The following is a 17,097-nucleotide window of genomic DNA, read 5'->3' on the forward strand; positions in this document are numbered from 1 at the left end:
TCAAAACTTTAGGGATGAATGTTCTGTCTCGGGGAGAGCCAACCACCGTGGCCACTCGCTCCATGAAAGAGCCAGCCAGAAAGTGAATTGCTTTGCCAGTGGAGAAATCTTAGCTTCCGTAACCAGGATGAAAAGAAACAGGTGTGTGCCCTTTGCCTGGAAACCTCACTGCGGGAGTCACGGAGGAGGGGAGGGGTGGTGAAGGGAGGAAGGTCCTCTTCTTCACAGCTGAGAAGAATTCCTAGTTACCTGATATGTCGCTAGGTGTGTCTGTATCGCGTCAGGGCAGGAAAACTGTTTTCATACCAAACTCCAGGCCACTCTTAATGTGCAATTTGTTATTTGACATGGATACAAAGAGTAAATATTATTCCAGTGATTGCAATATGGATTTATTCCCAGAGGGAACCTAGGTGGTTGAGTGGTGCAGAAATAGTTATTATTGAAATAAATAGTTTGAGTTTCTTCCTTCTCAGATTTTCATTGGCCTAAATTCAACAAATTTACATTATTATTAAAATGAACAAGACAATCCCTGTCCATGTGCTTAAGGTTCAAATGAACTTACTTACAAAATTTAAGCGACGTCCCGGGCGGAGTGGTTAGAACAGCGTGCTACGACACCCGGTCTGGACATGGGTGTACTTTGTGAGTGTCTTTTCACCAATTTAATCAGATCGCCACTCATCATCTTCGCAATTAGCCAAAAGTTTCAGAAAAACGAAGTATATTAAATTGTAAGGTTTCGTACGAGATAAGTGCTCCTTGCACTATTAGAATATTATTTAATGTACTTCATGTTTCATCTTTATGTACTTTCCATCACACTCGATTTCACAAAATTTGATGGACGCAATCTCCCTGAGCAGCCCATTGGCTAGCACTAGCTACTCTGCTTTCGGGCGCTCTATACGGTAAAACCATCGCACAGAAAGGATTGCATATCTCTCCATTTAACTTCCAGTAGTTAGCATTAAAATTGAGAGTTAAGAAGCAATATTCTTCTGGGTAATTTTTACCCAAAGTGCGTCCAGTCGGGTTTACGATGGCAAGATAGCAACTTTCAAACAGAACAAATATGTCAATCATAGTAACCGGGAATGTGTGATTGCAGTTGGCTATCACTTTGAACAACACTTGTAACATAGGTTAGTACTCGCTATGCAATATAAATACAATTTTCTGCATGTTAAAGATTTGTGCGTAAAAATAAGTGTCACGTCAGGGTCGAGACTGCCGGCATTCGCACCTCGTCTAACATTTTGCATCCACACGCTATCTCGATCCAGAGCCAAAACGAACGCACTGTATTTGCAAAAGCCGTCCCTCTATGTGAATTTTGGGGAGAAGACGTGCCTCCCCTCCTAAGTTGGCGCCTGTTCTCTGTGTTCGTGTTACAAGGTAACTCCGAATGCGGTTTTTAGAGCGCCCACCAATTCTCAATTACGAACTCGCAACGTAAAATGAACAAACGAGTCCCATTGTTTTGTCATCATTTGCTGTTATTAAAACAAATGCACAAATAAGGATAATCAAACGGCCCGTTCGTTTGTAAGGTGTTTAGTACTATGTATGAATAACGTTACAGTGAAATTTGAAAGTAAATATGAAGATTGCGGATTTTATTACCGTCACTTTATAATATTTTGAAAATCGAATAGCTATCCTTTTTTGCATATATAGCTTTTACCCTCACTGACCCCTAACCGGCATGCCATTGTACTCTGTGCCTTGTTGGACTGATCATCGTTTGCCTCCTTCGTCAGTCCACGCATCGCAACTGCCACTATCTGAAGATACAATTTCCCTTTTCAAGGGGCACAAATTTCTTTTTACGGCCAATTTAGAATCCTTTCATTTAAAGAAAACTTGTAATAATAATACGAGTAATAATAATAATACTAATAATATAAATAATAATTAGTAGTAGTAGCAGTAGTTACTTTCGTTGGCCCATGTTCGTATAAATGGAAAATGTTTAAAACAATTCATCAGAAACGTTTATGCTTCTTGCTACCGAGACAGAAGTTCCAGGTTCGAATCCTGGTATGAATGTACAGTTATATATATAAATATATTCCATCGTTCATTTCATAAGTTAATCCTCGTCGTCGATATTGACCGAGGATGTAGTAAAGCGACGTTTCATTGACTGATTGATTGATTGATTGATTGGTCTATTTTACTTCGCCTTTTTATGTAACTTTTGGCAAATTTGCGAAGATGGGGATGAATAATGATATGATTAAATTGATGAATGGACACTCGCAAACATCCATACCCAGGCTAGAAATCGAACCCGGTAACCCTGGCGTCGTAGCGCAAAGTGCTAATCACTCCGCCACGAAGCCGGCAAAAGCGACGTAAAATAAACAAAAAATATAAATATACATTAGACTTATACTCAAAGAGGTGGGAATTTTTGGTAATTGTCATAGAATTTCTCTTTTCTCTTAAAATTCGGTCGACATTTATCTGCAAAAGGGAATTTTTTTTACGAAAAGTGTAATGTCCCTTCATGTGGCAACAGTGGCCCAACTGAGATTGACATAGAGGGAAATGATCTGAGGTCAGTACTTCTGCGAGCCGGGATGGGAGGTGAATCAGACGCCGGAAGCCGCATACCACGGAGGGGACCCACTTTCCTCAAAAGCATACTGATCATGTAGGCACTTGATACCCTGCGCAGAGGGACGATATCGGTGACACAAGGGACGTATATTTGGGGGGCAGCTGGGGATGTAAGCGCACATCCTCTATAATCGCTGGACCAAAAAATCACAGTAAGAGACCCTACCCTACGGTACTGCAAATCGCCAAGAAGTTGCGGGACGCTTCACAAAGGAGCAGGCCTCCGTGGCGGAGAGGTTAGCACATTCCACTTCAGTACGACGGCAGGGGCCCCGGATTCGAATCACGGCCTGGGCATGAGTGTTTGCGAGTGTCCATTCATCAATTTCATCATATCATCTCTCATCCCCAACTCTGTAATTAGTTGCTCTTGCTGTTCATCAACCCAGATCGACACTGACATTTACGTCTAATAAATTAAACCAGCTAAATGTATTTATAAAATTTCAATCAAAACTTTAAGCTTATTTACTGTTTTATTACAATACACATCCCAAAAAAAAACATAGCTTGCTTAAGCTACTCATACATCGGAGTCCTCATTCAAACTTATTTTAGAAGATTCCACATTTATTATGGCTTATCAATTCATTGCCCATAAGGCCATCATGCCCTACACAAGGAGATCTCCCTAGAGTTCGACTGTATATGTCTTACAAATGGCTGTGCCCAAGGGAGGCTGTCATCACATTCCATGCACCGTAGACCGCAATCATATGGCTGAGAGCTTTGGAGGCCTCATTGTAATAGGAGCAATCTATTTCTGTCGTAAAAATTAGTGTGGCACTACATCTCGAAAGCTTGTAAACCTTTCCACAACTCAAGTGGGCGATATCTCAAGAGAATCTGTTCATCAAACAAACTAATGTTTACAGAATCATGGAAATAAATCTCATTACTTGATTTGGTCTAATCCAATATTTCTGTCAATTGCTGATTCTTGAGAACAGTACTTGGTCGGTTTGAATGACAAATATTCGTGGATTGTGTTCTCAAAATTCCCCATTGAATTGAAGCAGCGTTCTTTCAAAATGTGGGCCAGGGACTGGAACAGATTAAAATATGATGGCACGGGGTATAGCTGTAGGGTGGATGTGGAGGAACTTCAATATCCTATTCATCCAGTAACTTATCCTGGACCGCTCAGGAAACTTGATCTGGAACGTTGTCATCCTGCAGCTGTATACACTTTCGAATGATGAGTGTCGGATATCGAATGTGCAGAACATAAAATACTCATCTAAATTGTCGAGTGTAGAAGTTTCCATCTAAGGCTTGACCATATTGAACCATCTTCTAGTAGACTGAACAATAACTACTGTTTGAATTTTCCCTTTTTAAACACCAGGTCTACCATGTGACTAATGTTCAACCACTGGTTCGAGGAACAGGATTTTGAATAACTGTCCATAGTATGTCTTCGTTTGCAATCCAGTTTTCAGTGCCTCTTGTTTGGATTTTGAAACGTTAATTCAATGGAGTTAGTGTCTGTTGGGACAACTGATCCATCAGTTCATGAGGGTCACTTTTCAAGATCATTTACTTTGATAGCTGAACTGGTGCTGGTGGCAAACAATGATGTGATATGATGCACCGGGCTCAGTATAAAACCTGAAAATTCTGGTGACTACATCATGTTGAACATCTTGCAGAAGTACTTGGCTGTCAATGAATTAAGGCATTGCATGTAGAATGACAGTGTCGCCGCCCAAACATTACGTTGTAGTGGAATTATAGATCACTCCAAAACATTAAATGTCACAAGTTTTCTCGACTACCGTCCTTGCTAGTCCGTACAGTATCACATTGATTTCGATTCTTGTACATTGGCATCGTTTGCTTAACAAAAGAACAAAGCAAGCCTGGAATTTCTACAGTGTCTTCCACATTGAAATAATTCTTCGCACGATGCTTTTCTTTTTTCCTTTACTCTCTGTCCATTTGATTTTTAAAGAAATGAATGAAGGTCATAATGACATCCCAAGTTCACCGAAGAAGTTGGAAAAGCAACCAAATGTCTGATTTCGAAGTACGAAAAAGAAATAAGCCTAGTCAATGATATTTTAATCGACGATTTGGCAACTCTTCTGGTGTAAGAAAGTGCAAGTAAATGCAGGATGCCTACGATATCATCTGGAACCCTGTATGAGATATATGTTCCACCCACAACTACGTCCGATTATTGGGCACTAATGAAATATAAAAGTTTCTATAATTTCATCTAATAACAAGTCTGTATCTCAAGAAAGTATTCTGTTTCGAATTCATCTATAGGCTTTCTCCAGTTTTCTTCTCTCCCACCGTCCACTGCCTCTCGAAACAATTTTTCAACACCGGAAATAGATAATTTTTATCTGAAGTTCGCTACAGTCTTTATCTGTCCCGAAATTAGTTATATGGGATGGAGTTCCCACATACATGATGAGATCCAAGAAACCGTATGGCCTGCTAACATCCGAGCCTAAAGCTCTTCCATGTCGAATTTGTCCCAGAAGCTCTACGAAAACTAACACCAGAAAAAATCATAGCTTAACACAAAGTTTCCTTCTCAGACGTATTCCATATCAACTGAGGCGTGGAAAACTTTGGTATCGGCAGTGGTCGGTTGGATGACGTGATTTATTTTCCCTTATAGAGCCACATATTCTCTTTTGGTGGGAAATCTGCACGGGCATGATTTTTGCACTATAGCCACGTTTCCATGCATTCTGAGTTAGAGGAATTGCCGCGCCTGTGCGGCAAACAGACACAGGCGACCCGGAACACACCAAGGTAAAGTCGATCCGTTGGTTGTATACGTACAAGGGCAAAAATAAATGTGCAGCGTGTCGCACCACCTCTGCAGTGTGAGATTATTTGTTATGGTTCGTGCTCCAGTAACTAATTACTCGGATACCACATGAAATCTCGATCGTCGCTTTCCACTCTTGTGTAATCTTCCTTAAAATTACGCATTCATTGGCTTCGGTAGAGAATTTCAGAAAATGTGGTTTATGAAGACATTACCAAGATACAGTTTAAAAGACAAAAAAAGTCCTGTAGACATTTTATAGTTTAGTCCACCATTTTGAATCTTTGGACCACGTACACAATCAATTCGAGACCTAAACTACAAATAGGGTGTCCCTTTGGCATAGCATTCCTAAAAATGAACGCCAAATGCTAGACAAGATGGCGCAATGTAAGAGTGACAACTAAAATGAAGACATCCTCTCTCTCATCTTTTGTAAAACCTGAACCCGCCACTGAAAACAATGTACATCAATATGTCAATTTGAAGTCACGACTCTTTCTAGTCACTCAAGGAAGCCAACGTCTTTCCACGACACCAACACCATATATTTAACTTATACTTTCTGCCTGGATATTACGAAGTTGTTATACATTTGATTTAGAAATTACACCAAGTAGGATAACCAGGATGATTAGAAAGAGGAAGTGTTTCTTTGCCAACAATGAAAAGAATAATTAGACTTACCAGTACACAAGTTGCAGAACCCTTGCGTGTTCCTTGGCATCACCTCCTCGTGAACTAGCATTTTTGAGATAGAGCTGATCTAAGTCTTCGAACACCTGGTAACATTCACGTCCACCACACAAATGGCGATGCTCAAGCACAAAGGTGGCACTGAAGGGTTGCGACGGAAATGAAGCAATAGTTAGATTTAGTCATGTAGTATTCTTTGAGCCAATCATAGTGTCGATGTTTAGTCACACGTAGTAACGTTAGTGAAGTATTGTTTGTGTTTGTGTGGTAAGCAAATAACAATAACCTGCTGTTTCATCTTACGCCCATTGTCTATGAATCGTTTCCGTTTGCATAGTACACGTATTAATAATAACGACGTATTGTCTATGTTTTGTGGTAAACTGATAACAATATACTGCAGTTGTTTACTAACATCTATTGTCTATGAATTCCTTTCCGTTTACCTAAAACAAGTTACTTACACTTCATACTTCTTAGAACAATACGATTCCACAAGCATTATCATGTTAACAACGCCAACGTGCAAGTAATTACGTAAGACATACATGTTTGTCTTTGAATGCAATTTTTATTACATATCATTCCAAACCTTTGGGGAAAAAATATTCTGTCATATTAACCACTTTGATTGATTGATTGATTGATTGATTGAATTGTTGATTTAAGTCCACTTTATGTACAGTAAGGCTAATCGGGACTGGACCTACAGTTTAAAGTGGGATCCGAACCACTGTGCTATGTGCCTCCACCGGGTATCGAAACCGGGACCCCTTCATTACAAGGCAACAACGCTACCACTGCGCCATCGGGGAGGCCTGTTTTTAACCACTTTGAGGCCGTGCTAATATTGTAATATTACTGATGTTCCTCACCCGCATAAAAGAAAAATAGTTTATGTTTATTGTCTTAAAAATACATTTTAATCTCTAATGATTTCACTTTATTTTCCCGCCATTTTCATAAGTTATCTTTCTTGCACACTTCTTATTATTTATGTCTATTTCAGTTGTTCTTGGTTTACAGGATTCTTGTTGGGAAATCTGATGGTAAGAGACCTGTAGGAAGACCAAGACGAAGATGGAGGGACAACGTTGAGATAGACGTAAAGGAAATCGGTAGGGATGGAAAAGAGTATATAGATCTTGCTCAGGATAGGGACAGATGGAGTGTTGCTGCAGCCATGAACCTTCGGGTTTAGGAAGGCTAGAGAGTTAGTTAGTTAGTCAGTTGTTCTCCCTATAACTGAGAGTCCTACAAGAAGAAAGAGCGAGGCATGTATCCAAAAATTATTTTCGGTGAGGGAAGGAGGCTAAAAATCTTTTTTTATAGGGATATAGATAGAACCTCACAAGTGTAAGCATGATGCCAGTGGTGGCGATTAGGGCCAAAATAGGGCAGGGGGAAGGAAAATTTACCTTCTTGGTATACAAGGCTTAGCATTAAGAGGCGATAGTACGGGGTCAAAAAATGGGGAGCAACTATCCCCTAAATCTTCCCCACTGTTTAAGGTTGCCATTTATATCAGAACGTGAAATCGGGACTTTTTTATCACTCGACTCCCCTGTTAAATGCATGAACATTGCATGTGTGCCGAAACCATCTCGGTATGTGTGTGTTTATCCGTTACTTCTCATCAGGCATCAAAACATCTATGGTATCTTTGAGTATCATTAGAAATCTCTTATGCACAGGATGGAGAATCCACTCAACAACGCGACATTAATTTTGGACGGCGATCTGAACGTAGACATCTCTTGGGCACTGATGATGGAGGTTGGGGTATATTTCAGGATATATTAGGATTATTACTACTATCCATTGTAGGTGGTTCTGTTTTAATATGATTGGTTTTTCCATGTATTTTTGTTATTATTATTCCACTTAACCTGAAGATAGGAGCAATTATTTGTATTTTATTAGGTTGATGAATTGGATATAATATTACGTCTTTCCTATTCGAAAGTTATCCATTTTTTAATAATAAAATGATTTATTACTTATTAGGTGGAATATGATATTTACCATATTTATCTTCGGGAGGCTTGATTAATAGCTCATTTATTACAGGGGGAGTATATGTTAGGACTATTGACTACGGATGGAGTGAGTTGGTTGGTGGACAGGGGGTGGACAGAGTGGTTCTTTAAATATTCAACTAATACATTCTAATTATTTTAATATTTATTTTATATTTTCATTTTTAATAGTAATTTTATTAATAATTTATGTGTGTTTATATAGCTTATAATAAAGCATAATATTGAAGTTATTAGGAAGGGCAGATCATCAGTCCTGTAAACATTTCTTGGATTTATTTAGAATCCAGCTTTATCATGAAAAGATCATGTAATTTTATACTAAAGAAATAATATAAGAGTATTAATGGAATTTCACCACTAAAGATGGAAGTTAGCAGCCTCCCCTTAATATTATACCCCTTAACTGAGGAGTTAACCCTAATTTTATTATTAACATTAATATGCCGCCTTCCTTTGGCTTCAGTTAAGTAAGCAAGGGTAATCTATACAAATTTTTTCAGGTCGAAGCTGATTGCTTTTGCTTCTTGCTTAATAAAGTAAATTGAATTATTCAATACTTTTTGAATGCAACTCAAATGTTATTATTAACTATTACTCCAGCATGCTCACTCTAGTGATCCTTGGGTTCATTCATGATATAAACCTAAAAGTAAGATTAATAGAAATAAGAATCTCACACATAATCAATATATTAATTTTGAGTTAGTAATAATGACTGTTATTGGTAGTAGTAATACAATTTCTACATCAAAAATAAGAAAGATTACTGCAATTAGGAAGAATTTTATGGAAAATGAAATTCGTGCTGAGGATTTTGGTTCAAATCCACATTCAAATGGTGATCTTTTTTCTCGGTCTGTAATCTTTTTTTATATAGTAGTGTGGATAATACTATTGCAATTGAGGTAATTTTTATAATAATTAATGAGGTACTTGTAATTATATTAATTATTTACTTTATTTTATTATAATCTTTTTAATTGGAAGTTAAGTGTACTTTAAATATACTACGTAAATGTTATCTACCTCATCAGTAAATTGAAATATAAAGGAATAATCATACTACGTCTACGAAGTGTCAATATCATGCTGCTGCCTCAAATCCAAAGTAATGTGTTGGTGAAAAGTGGCATAAGATATGTCGAGTTAAGCATACTCCTAGAAATGTTGATCCAATAATAACATGTAGTCCATGAAATTCTGTTGCCATAAAGAATGTGGACCCATATACTGCATCAGCAATAGTAAATGGGGATTCATAATATTCGTATGCCTGAAGAATAGTAAAGTATACTCCTAATATTAATGTTAGTGTAAGTGCTTGAGTTGTGTGTGAATAAATTTTTTCTAATAGACTATGATGGGCTCACGTCACTGTTACTCCTGAGGCTAGCAGAATTGATGTATTTAATAAAGGTACTTGTATTGGATTAAATGGGATAATTCCCTTTGGTGGTCATAATATTCCTAGTTCAATTGTTGGGGATAAACTTCTGTGGAAAAAAGCTCAAAAGAATGACAAAATAATAGTACTTCTGAAATAATAAATAAGATCGTAGCCCTATTATAACTTGGTTTGTATGTAATCCTTGATATGTTCCTTCTCGTGAAATGTCTCGCCATCCTTGAATTATTGTAAGGAGTATAGTTACTACCCCAATTAATAATAGTGTTCTATTTTGTTGGTGGAATCACCTAATTAGACCTGTTGTTAATATTATTGCTCTAATGGCTCCTGTTGTTGGTCACGGGCTCTGATCTACTAGGTGATATGGGTGGTTTTGATTTGTTGACATTAGTTATTTTGATTCTCTGGAATAAATAGCAATTAACAATGCAAATACATAAGATTGAATAAATGCCACGGCTGTTTCTATAATAATTAATATAATTTGTGCTAAAATTAATATTGAAAGTCCAATAATTTCTAATATTGTTCCTGTATTTCCAATTATTGATATTATTAGGTGTCCAACTATCATATTTGCTGCTAATCGTACTGATAGAATTATTGGACGAATTAAATTTCTAATTATTTCAATACCTACTATAATTGGTATTAATAGTGCTGGTACACCTTCCGGTACAAGATGTGCTAATATATGTTTTGTATTATTAATTCGCCCAAATAGTATAAATGATAATCATATTGGTAGGGCTAAGGTTAGGGTAAAAACTAGGTGACTTGATCTAGTAAGGGAGTAATCCTATTGAATTTTTAAATAAAATTATTGAAAATATACTAATAAATATTAGAGTTCTTCCTTGGTGATTAAGTATTCCTAAGAATGTTTTTAATTCTTCATGTAATTTTATTATTATTATGTTGTATAATATAGAGGTCCGTGATTGTATTAATCAAAATGGAGTTGGGATTATTTGCAATCCTAGGAATGTTCTTATTCAATTTAGTGATAAATTTATAATTGATGATGTTGGGTCAAATGAAGAAAATAATCTTGTTATCATTTTCAGTATTTAATTTTTGGTTTATTTTCTATTTTGAAATTGTTATTATTTAATAATTTATTATAATTATAGTAGTTAACAATTATAAATAGAAAATAAATTGATATAAATGTTGTGAATAGAATAATTCAGTTTAATGGATATATTTGTGGGATAAAAAGTATCCATAAGGATAATTTAGGTTTGACACTATTATGTTATGTGTTAACTAACTTTTTCATTAGAAGTAGTTGTTATATTACTATTTTGTGGTTTAAGAGACCATTACTTACTTTTCAGTCATATAATGATTCTAATGATTCTTGTATAATTTTTATTAATCAATTAATAAAAGATTTATGAGTTGTAGTTTCAATAATAATTGGTATTATGATTAGACCAACAAATTTCTGAACATTTCCCAAAAAATGGACCAATCCGACTAATATTCACTCCTGCTTGATTAAGCCGTCCTGGAGTAGCATCTATTTTAATTCCTATGGATGGTATGGCTCATGAGTGTAATACATCTGCAGATGTAGTTAGTACTCGGATATCTATATTAATCGGTAATACTGTTCGGTTATCTACAACTAATAATCGAAATGAACTTATTATTATTTCATTTTTCGGGGTTATATAGGAGTCAAATCCTGCTTTTATAAAATCGGAGTATACATAGTTTCAGTATCATTGATGTCCAATAGTTTTAAGGGTTAGTGAAGGTTGATTAATTTCATCTAAAAAGTATATAAACGTAATGATCGTAGAGCAATAAAAACTAAAGTAATTGCTGGTATAATTGTTCATATCGTTTCTAACACTTGTCCTTCTAAAAGCATTCGGTTTGTTAATTTATTATTAAATAATGATATTATTAAATATCCTACTAATACTGTAATTATAATTAAAATTAATATTGTGTGGTCATGGAAGAATATTATTTGTTCTATTAGTGGGGAGGATCTATCTTGTAATCCTATTTGATTTCAGGTTGCCACTTTTAAGGAAGGGTAACCCTTATACAGGGAGGTTATTTCAGTCGTTCACCGCCAGCGTGACGGCCGTTCCGCGGACTCTTCATGCAACAGGTCCCGGCAAATTGCGTTCAGGAAGTCCGTAACAGAAACCGCTTGTTTTGTAATGTTTCCACTTTTCACAATTACAGTTACAATTACAATTGAAATAAGCACGTACCTTGTCGCACGGATGCAGGAAAAGGTGTCCTCCCAAATACAAATATTTCCGGCACCTTATTTCTGACATCTAATCTTAGATTAGACATCGCTACTTTATCCTCAGTTGACAGAAAGGGAAGACAGCATCCCGGCGCATAAAGCAAACCGAAAGCGTAAAATGATATTTAAAAGTAATAATAATGATGATCACTAACCTCCTGTGTTATAAGAGATGTTGAAAATGACTTCCTTCAACAGCAATACAACACGTTTCTTAGGTTCAAGAGATCCTGTCTATCGTAATCCCTGACCACTTTTCTGCAAGAATTCGTTTTCACGTAATTATCGTACATAAAAACTCTATGTTCAAGACTATATTTGTTTAACGACATAAGTAATGAATGAATAACAATTAACACACAATAAAGCACTGGCCACGAGTAAGCACATTACAATAACACAGTATAAGCAACACGCGTACTGATAAATGAACAGAAGTGAACATGAACGTACACTGACGTCTGGTAGCCGACAGTGTTGCTAACCATTTTTCGGCAATGTCCCTACAGACGTAGTCAAAATGTCCCTACAACTGACCAAATGTCCCTACGCCAAGTAAAGTGACTAAAAAAAAACACCTCATGAGCATGCAAACAGAAGATAAAATATACACATTTACTTACCAAATCTTTCTGCTCGGTGCTTCCACAATTAATGAAGGAGCGAATTTACAATACAGGACCTCTCCCCGATTTTTTGTAATATTTCGCATACTCACTAATTGAGGCCTCCTAATCACGAATTTGAAGTTAAAATTTGGGGGGTCAAGTGTAGAAATTGCAAAATAAGTGACATTGAGTGGTCCGCGATCGGCACGATTGCTTATTATTTACCGGAAGATTTTGTGTTTCCAATACTTAAAAAACGAAATATACATTCCTGATATTACTACGACCCCAAATTTTAACTATGTTTGCCTATCCTAACCTAACCTAACCGTACCTGAATGGTTCGTGGGGCTATCCGTCAATGGTTTGTTGGGCTACCCGTGCATGTTTTTTTCGAGCCCAAATTTTAACTATGTTTGCCTAACCTAACTTAACCTAAACTTACCGAGAATGGTCAGTGGGGCTATTCCTGAATGGTTTTGCGGTAATTGTGATTACGAACCGATAAAAAATATTATTTTCGTAGCACTTTAACGGCAAACGTTCATCATCGAAGACGCCATTTTCGTATCCTGCAATTTTATGATTGATGTACTGTTGCCAAATTTACCTGTAATCAAATCAGTTCTTCTACATCGTGATTGTCGCTGTCACATGTAAGCACGTTCTTTGGGCAATATACTGAAATCCATAAGTTTATTAATTAGCCCACAGCCATCCTCCTGCACACTCCACCTAACAATCTGTACAACATTAACAACTTTTTTACTGTTCTCTTCCGCCATTCTTACACGATCCATGCTCTCCAAGTATGAAATCAACAGTGTGGCAACGCTGTAGACAGCGTAACTAATTTTAATTTGTTCATATCAACAAATATGGCTACCATACTTGTATACGGAGAATCATTGCGAGAATTGAAAAGCTTATTTTACAACTTCTACACGTTAATGAACATTTTTTCCCCCTCACCCCAACATGTTAACTTGAGATAAATAATCACGAATAATTATTTCGTGAGTATAAGACGTAACATAGAAATTACAGAAGGGTCCGGTATTGTAAATTCTTGCCTTAATGAATAATAGGGGTGTGCTGGACAGAATTTTTTGGGTCGGGACGGGATCGGGACGGTAATTTTTTTAAATCCCGACATTCGGGACTGAAAAATTTGCAATTTCCCGACCAAGTCGGAAAATTTTCTGGACGGGAAATGTTAGAAATTTCCCGAAGCACTGGAAATCTCGAATTTTACAAGTCATTTTCACTTTAAGTGATTGTTTTTGCATTTCTAGAATAAAAACTTACAACTTTCGATAAGTTCCAGAAACTTACAAGGCAGAAAACGTCGAGAATTAACGACTTCTTAAAGTAAAGAATCCAGCACACCCCTAATGAATAACGTTGAGTCGTTTACTGTTGATTATGTTATTTGAAGTCATACATGCTGCTGCTGTGAAGAGATAGATGTTGGTTGGTGATGCTGTATTTCCTGCATTCTTTAACAATTTTGGTCCCATTTTATTTCCCTTTTTTGTTTTTGTATCACTTAACATTGAAAATATTCTTTCCGTTTCCGCGTTAGAATGCGGCAATGTTAGCACTATTTTCGCGAGAGTGGAAATGTTTTCAAAAAGGAACTTGCCTTGAAAGTTTTTGGTAACCGATAACATGTTCCAAAATTCTGATGGAGATCTGTTAGTTAGTTCTTTTTTCTCCTCCTCGCTAAAGTATCCAGATAAACTAATTCATAAAATGTAATTTACCAAGATTGAAAAAAGTACCTACGTTTTCCCTCATTTGGCAAAATCTGTCTCTACGTTCCTACGCGGGCGAAATTTAGTGAAAAGTCCCTATGCGTAGGGACATGTCCCTACGGTTGGCATCACTGCCGACACGTGCAGTATGAAGCGCCCTCTCGCGGCTGACAACTCACCCAACCCCCGATAAGCTGCAGGCGCTGTCGCGACAACTGAGAATAAAGTAGCGATGACTAATCTAAGATTAGATGTCAGAAATAAGGTGCCAGAAATATTTGTATTTGGGAGGACACCTTTTCCTGCATCCGTGCGACAAGGTACGTGCTTATTTCAATTGTAATTGTAACTGTAATTGTGAAAAGTGGAAACATTACAAAACAAGCGGTTTCTGTTACGGACTTCCTGAACGCAATTTGCCGGGACCTGTTGCATGAAGAGTCCGCGGAACGGCCGTCACTCTGGCGGTGAACGACTGAAATAACCTCCCTGTATTTGAATCATAAATTCAATGCACTTCTCTGCCACCTTAAAAATTAGTTGTTAATAAGTAGTATTGGAAGTTCTGAGTATGTATGCTCGGAAGGAGGCGATATTTGGTATCATTCAATTGATGATGCTTGTTGTAGGTTGAATAGTGTTGGTCGAGCACTTGTTATACCCTCTCAGGTAATAAAAATTATAATAACTACTGCTGTAAATGATAAGATTGATCCTAATCTTGAGACAATATTTCATATTGTATATGCATCTTGGTAAGCCGAGTATCGTCGTGGTATTCCTCTTAATCCTAGAAAATGTTGTGGGAAAAATGTTAAGTTGACTCCAATAAATATGGAGATAAATTGAATTTTTAATCAATCTGGATTTATTATTACTCCTGTAAATAGTGGAAATCAATGTACTAGTCCTGCTATAATAGCAAATACTGCCCCTATAGATAATACATAATGAAAATGTGCTACAACATAATATGTATCGTGAAGTACAATGTCTAATGATGAATTTGCTAGTACTGCTCCCGTCAATCCTTCTATTGTAAATAAGAAAATAAATCCCAATGCTCATAATATTGATGGGGAGTAATTAATTTGTGTTCCGTGGAGTGTGGCAATTCATCTAAATACTTTAATTCCTGTTGGTACAGCAATGATTATGGTAGCTGAAGTTAAATATGCTCGTGTATCAACATCTATTCCTAAAGTTAATATATGATGCGCCCATACAATAAACCCTAGAAATCCAATTGCTATTATTGCATAAATTATTCCAAGAACTCCAAATGTTTCTTTTTTACCTCTTTCTTGGGTTACAATATGTGAAATTATTCCAAATCCCGGTAAAATTAAAATATAAACTTCTGGATGCCCAAAGAATTAGAATAGATGTTGATATAAGATAGGGTCTCCGCCACCGGATGGATAAAAAATTGAGGTATTTAAATTTCGATCTGTTAATAGCATGGTGATTGCTGCTGCAAGAACTGGTAGTGATAATAATAGGAGAACTGCAGTAATTACCACTGATCATACAAATAATGGCACCCGTTCTATAGATATTCCTATAGTTCGTATATTGATTACTGTTGTAATAAAGTTTACTGCCCCTAGAATGGAGGAGACTCCTGCTAAATGTAATGAAAAAAATTGATAGGTCGACAGAGACTCCGCGTGTGCAATTCCTGCAGATAGGGGAGGATATACTGTTCAACCAGTTCCTGCACCACTTTCTACAACTCTTCCTGATAATAGTAGAGTTAATGATGGGGGTAGTAGTCAAAATCTTATATTATTTAATCGTGGGAAGGCTATATCGGGGGCCCCAATTATTAGAGGTACTAATCAATTTCCAAATCCTCCAATTATAGTAGGTATTACTATAAAGAAGATTATAATAAATGAGTGTGCAGTTACAATTACATTATAGATTTGATCATCCCCAATCAAACTTCCTGGCTGACCTAATTCTATACGGATTAAGATACTTAATGATGATCCGACAATTCCTGATCATACCCCGAAAATTAACTATATTGTACCAATATCTTTGTGGTTAGTAGAAAATAATCATCGTGCAAGAATGGGATGACTGAAATCATAGGTGGTAAACTGTAAATTTATTTATGAGTTTTAAACTCTCTCGTTAATTTTGGCTTTATAGTTAAGAATATAATTTTGAACTGCAATTTCAAGGTGATACGTTGTAAGAGTGCCCTTTATTTATGACTTTGAAGGTCATTAGTTTAAAATTAACTTAAGATCTTATAAAGATATATAAATTGGCTGAACTAGAGGTATTCCATAAATTGATATAAAAATTGTAATTACTGATAGCGCTTGTTCTTTTAAATTTAATGGTTTGTTATTAATAATATTTCATATATTAGTTTTATAGTTTATTAAAATTGATGTGAGGGAGGTTAGTAAGTAATAATATAGGATTTAATAATAATATACTAATAACTAACTAACTAACTCTCTAGCCTTCTTAAACCCGAAGGTTCATGGCTGCAGCAACACAGGCCTTCCATCTGCCCCTATCTTGAGCAAGATCTATATACTCTTTTCCATCCTTACCGATTTCCCTTAGGTCCATCTCAACGTTGTCCCTCCATCTTCGTCTTGGCCTTCCTACAGGTCTCTTACCATCAGGCTTCCCAACAAGAATCCTGTAAACTCCTCTTTCCTCTCCCATTCGTGCCACATGGCCTGCCCACCTAAGTCTTCTTGATTTAATTATTCTAATAATATCTGGACATGAATACAAATTATGTAGTTCTAAATTATGTAACCTTCTCCACTCACCTGTCTCCTCATCCCTTTTAGGTCCAAATATTTTCCTAAGGATTTTATTTTCAAATACTCGTAATTTATGTTCCTCTTTCAA

At 36.5% G+C, this 17,097-nt stretch overlaps 1 pseudogene; it reads right to left on the reverse strand.

Annotated features, from left to right (window-relative positions):
- Window positions 1–8,786: 8,786 nt before the first annotated feature.
- Window positions 8,787–17,097, reverse strand: part of LOC145983055 (NADH-ubiquinone oxidoreductase chain 2-like) — a 46,222-nt pseudogene continuing 37,911 nt past the window's right edge.

This window comes from Lepisma saccharinum, unplaced genomic scaffold (genome assembly GCF_977018435.1).
Source record: "Lepisma saccharinum unplaced genomic scaffold, izLepSacc3.1 HAP1_SCAFFOLD_597, whole genome shotgun sequence".
NCBI lineage: Eukaryota > Metazoa > Arthropoda > Insecta > Zygentoma > Lepismatidae > Lepisma > Lepisma saccharinum.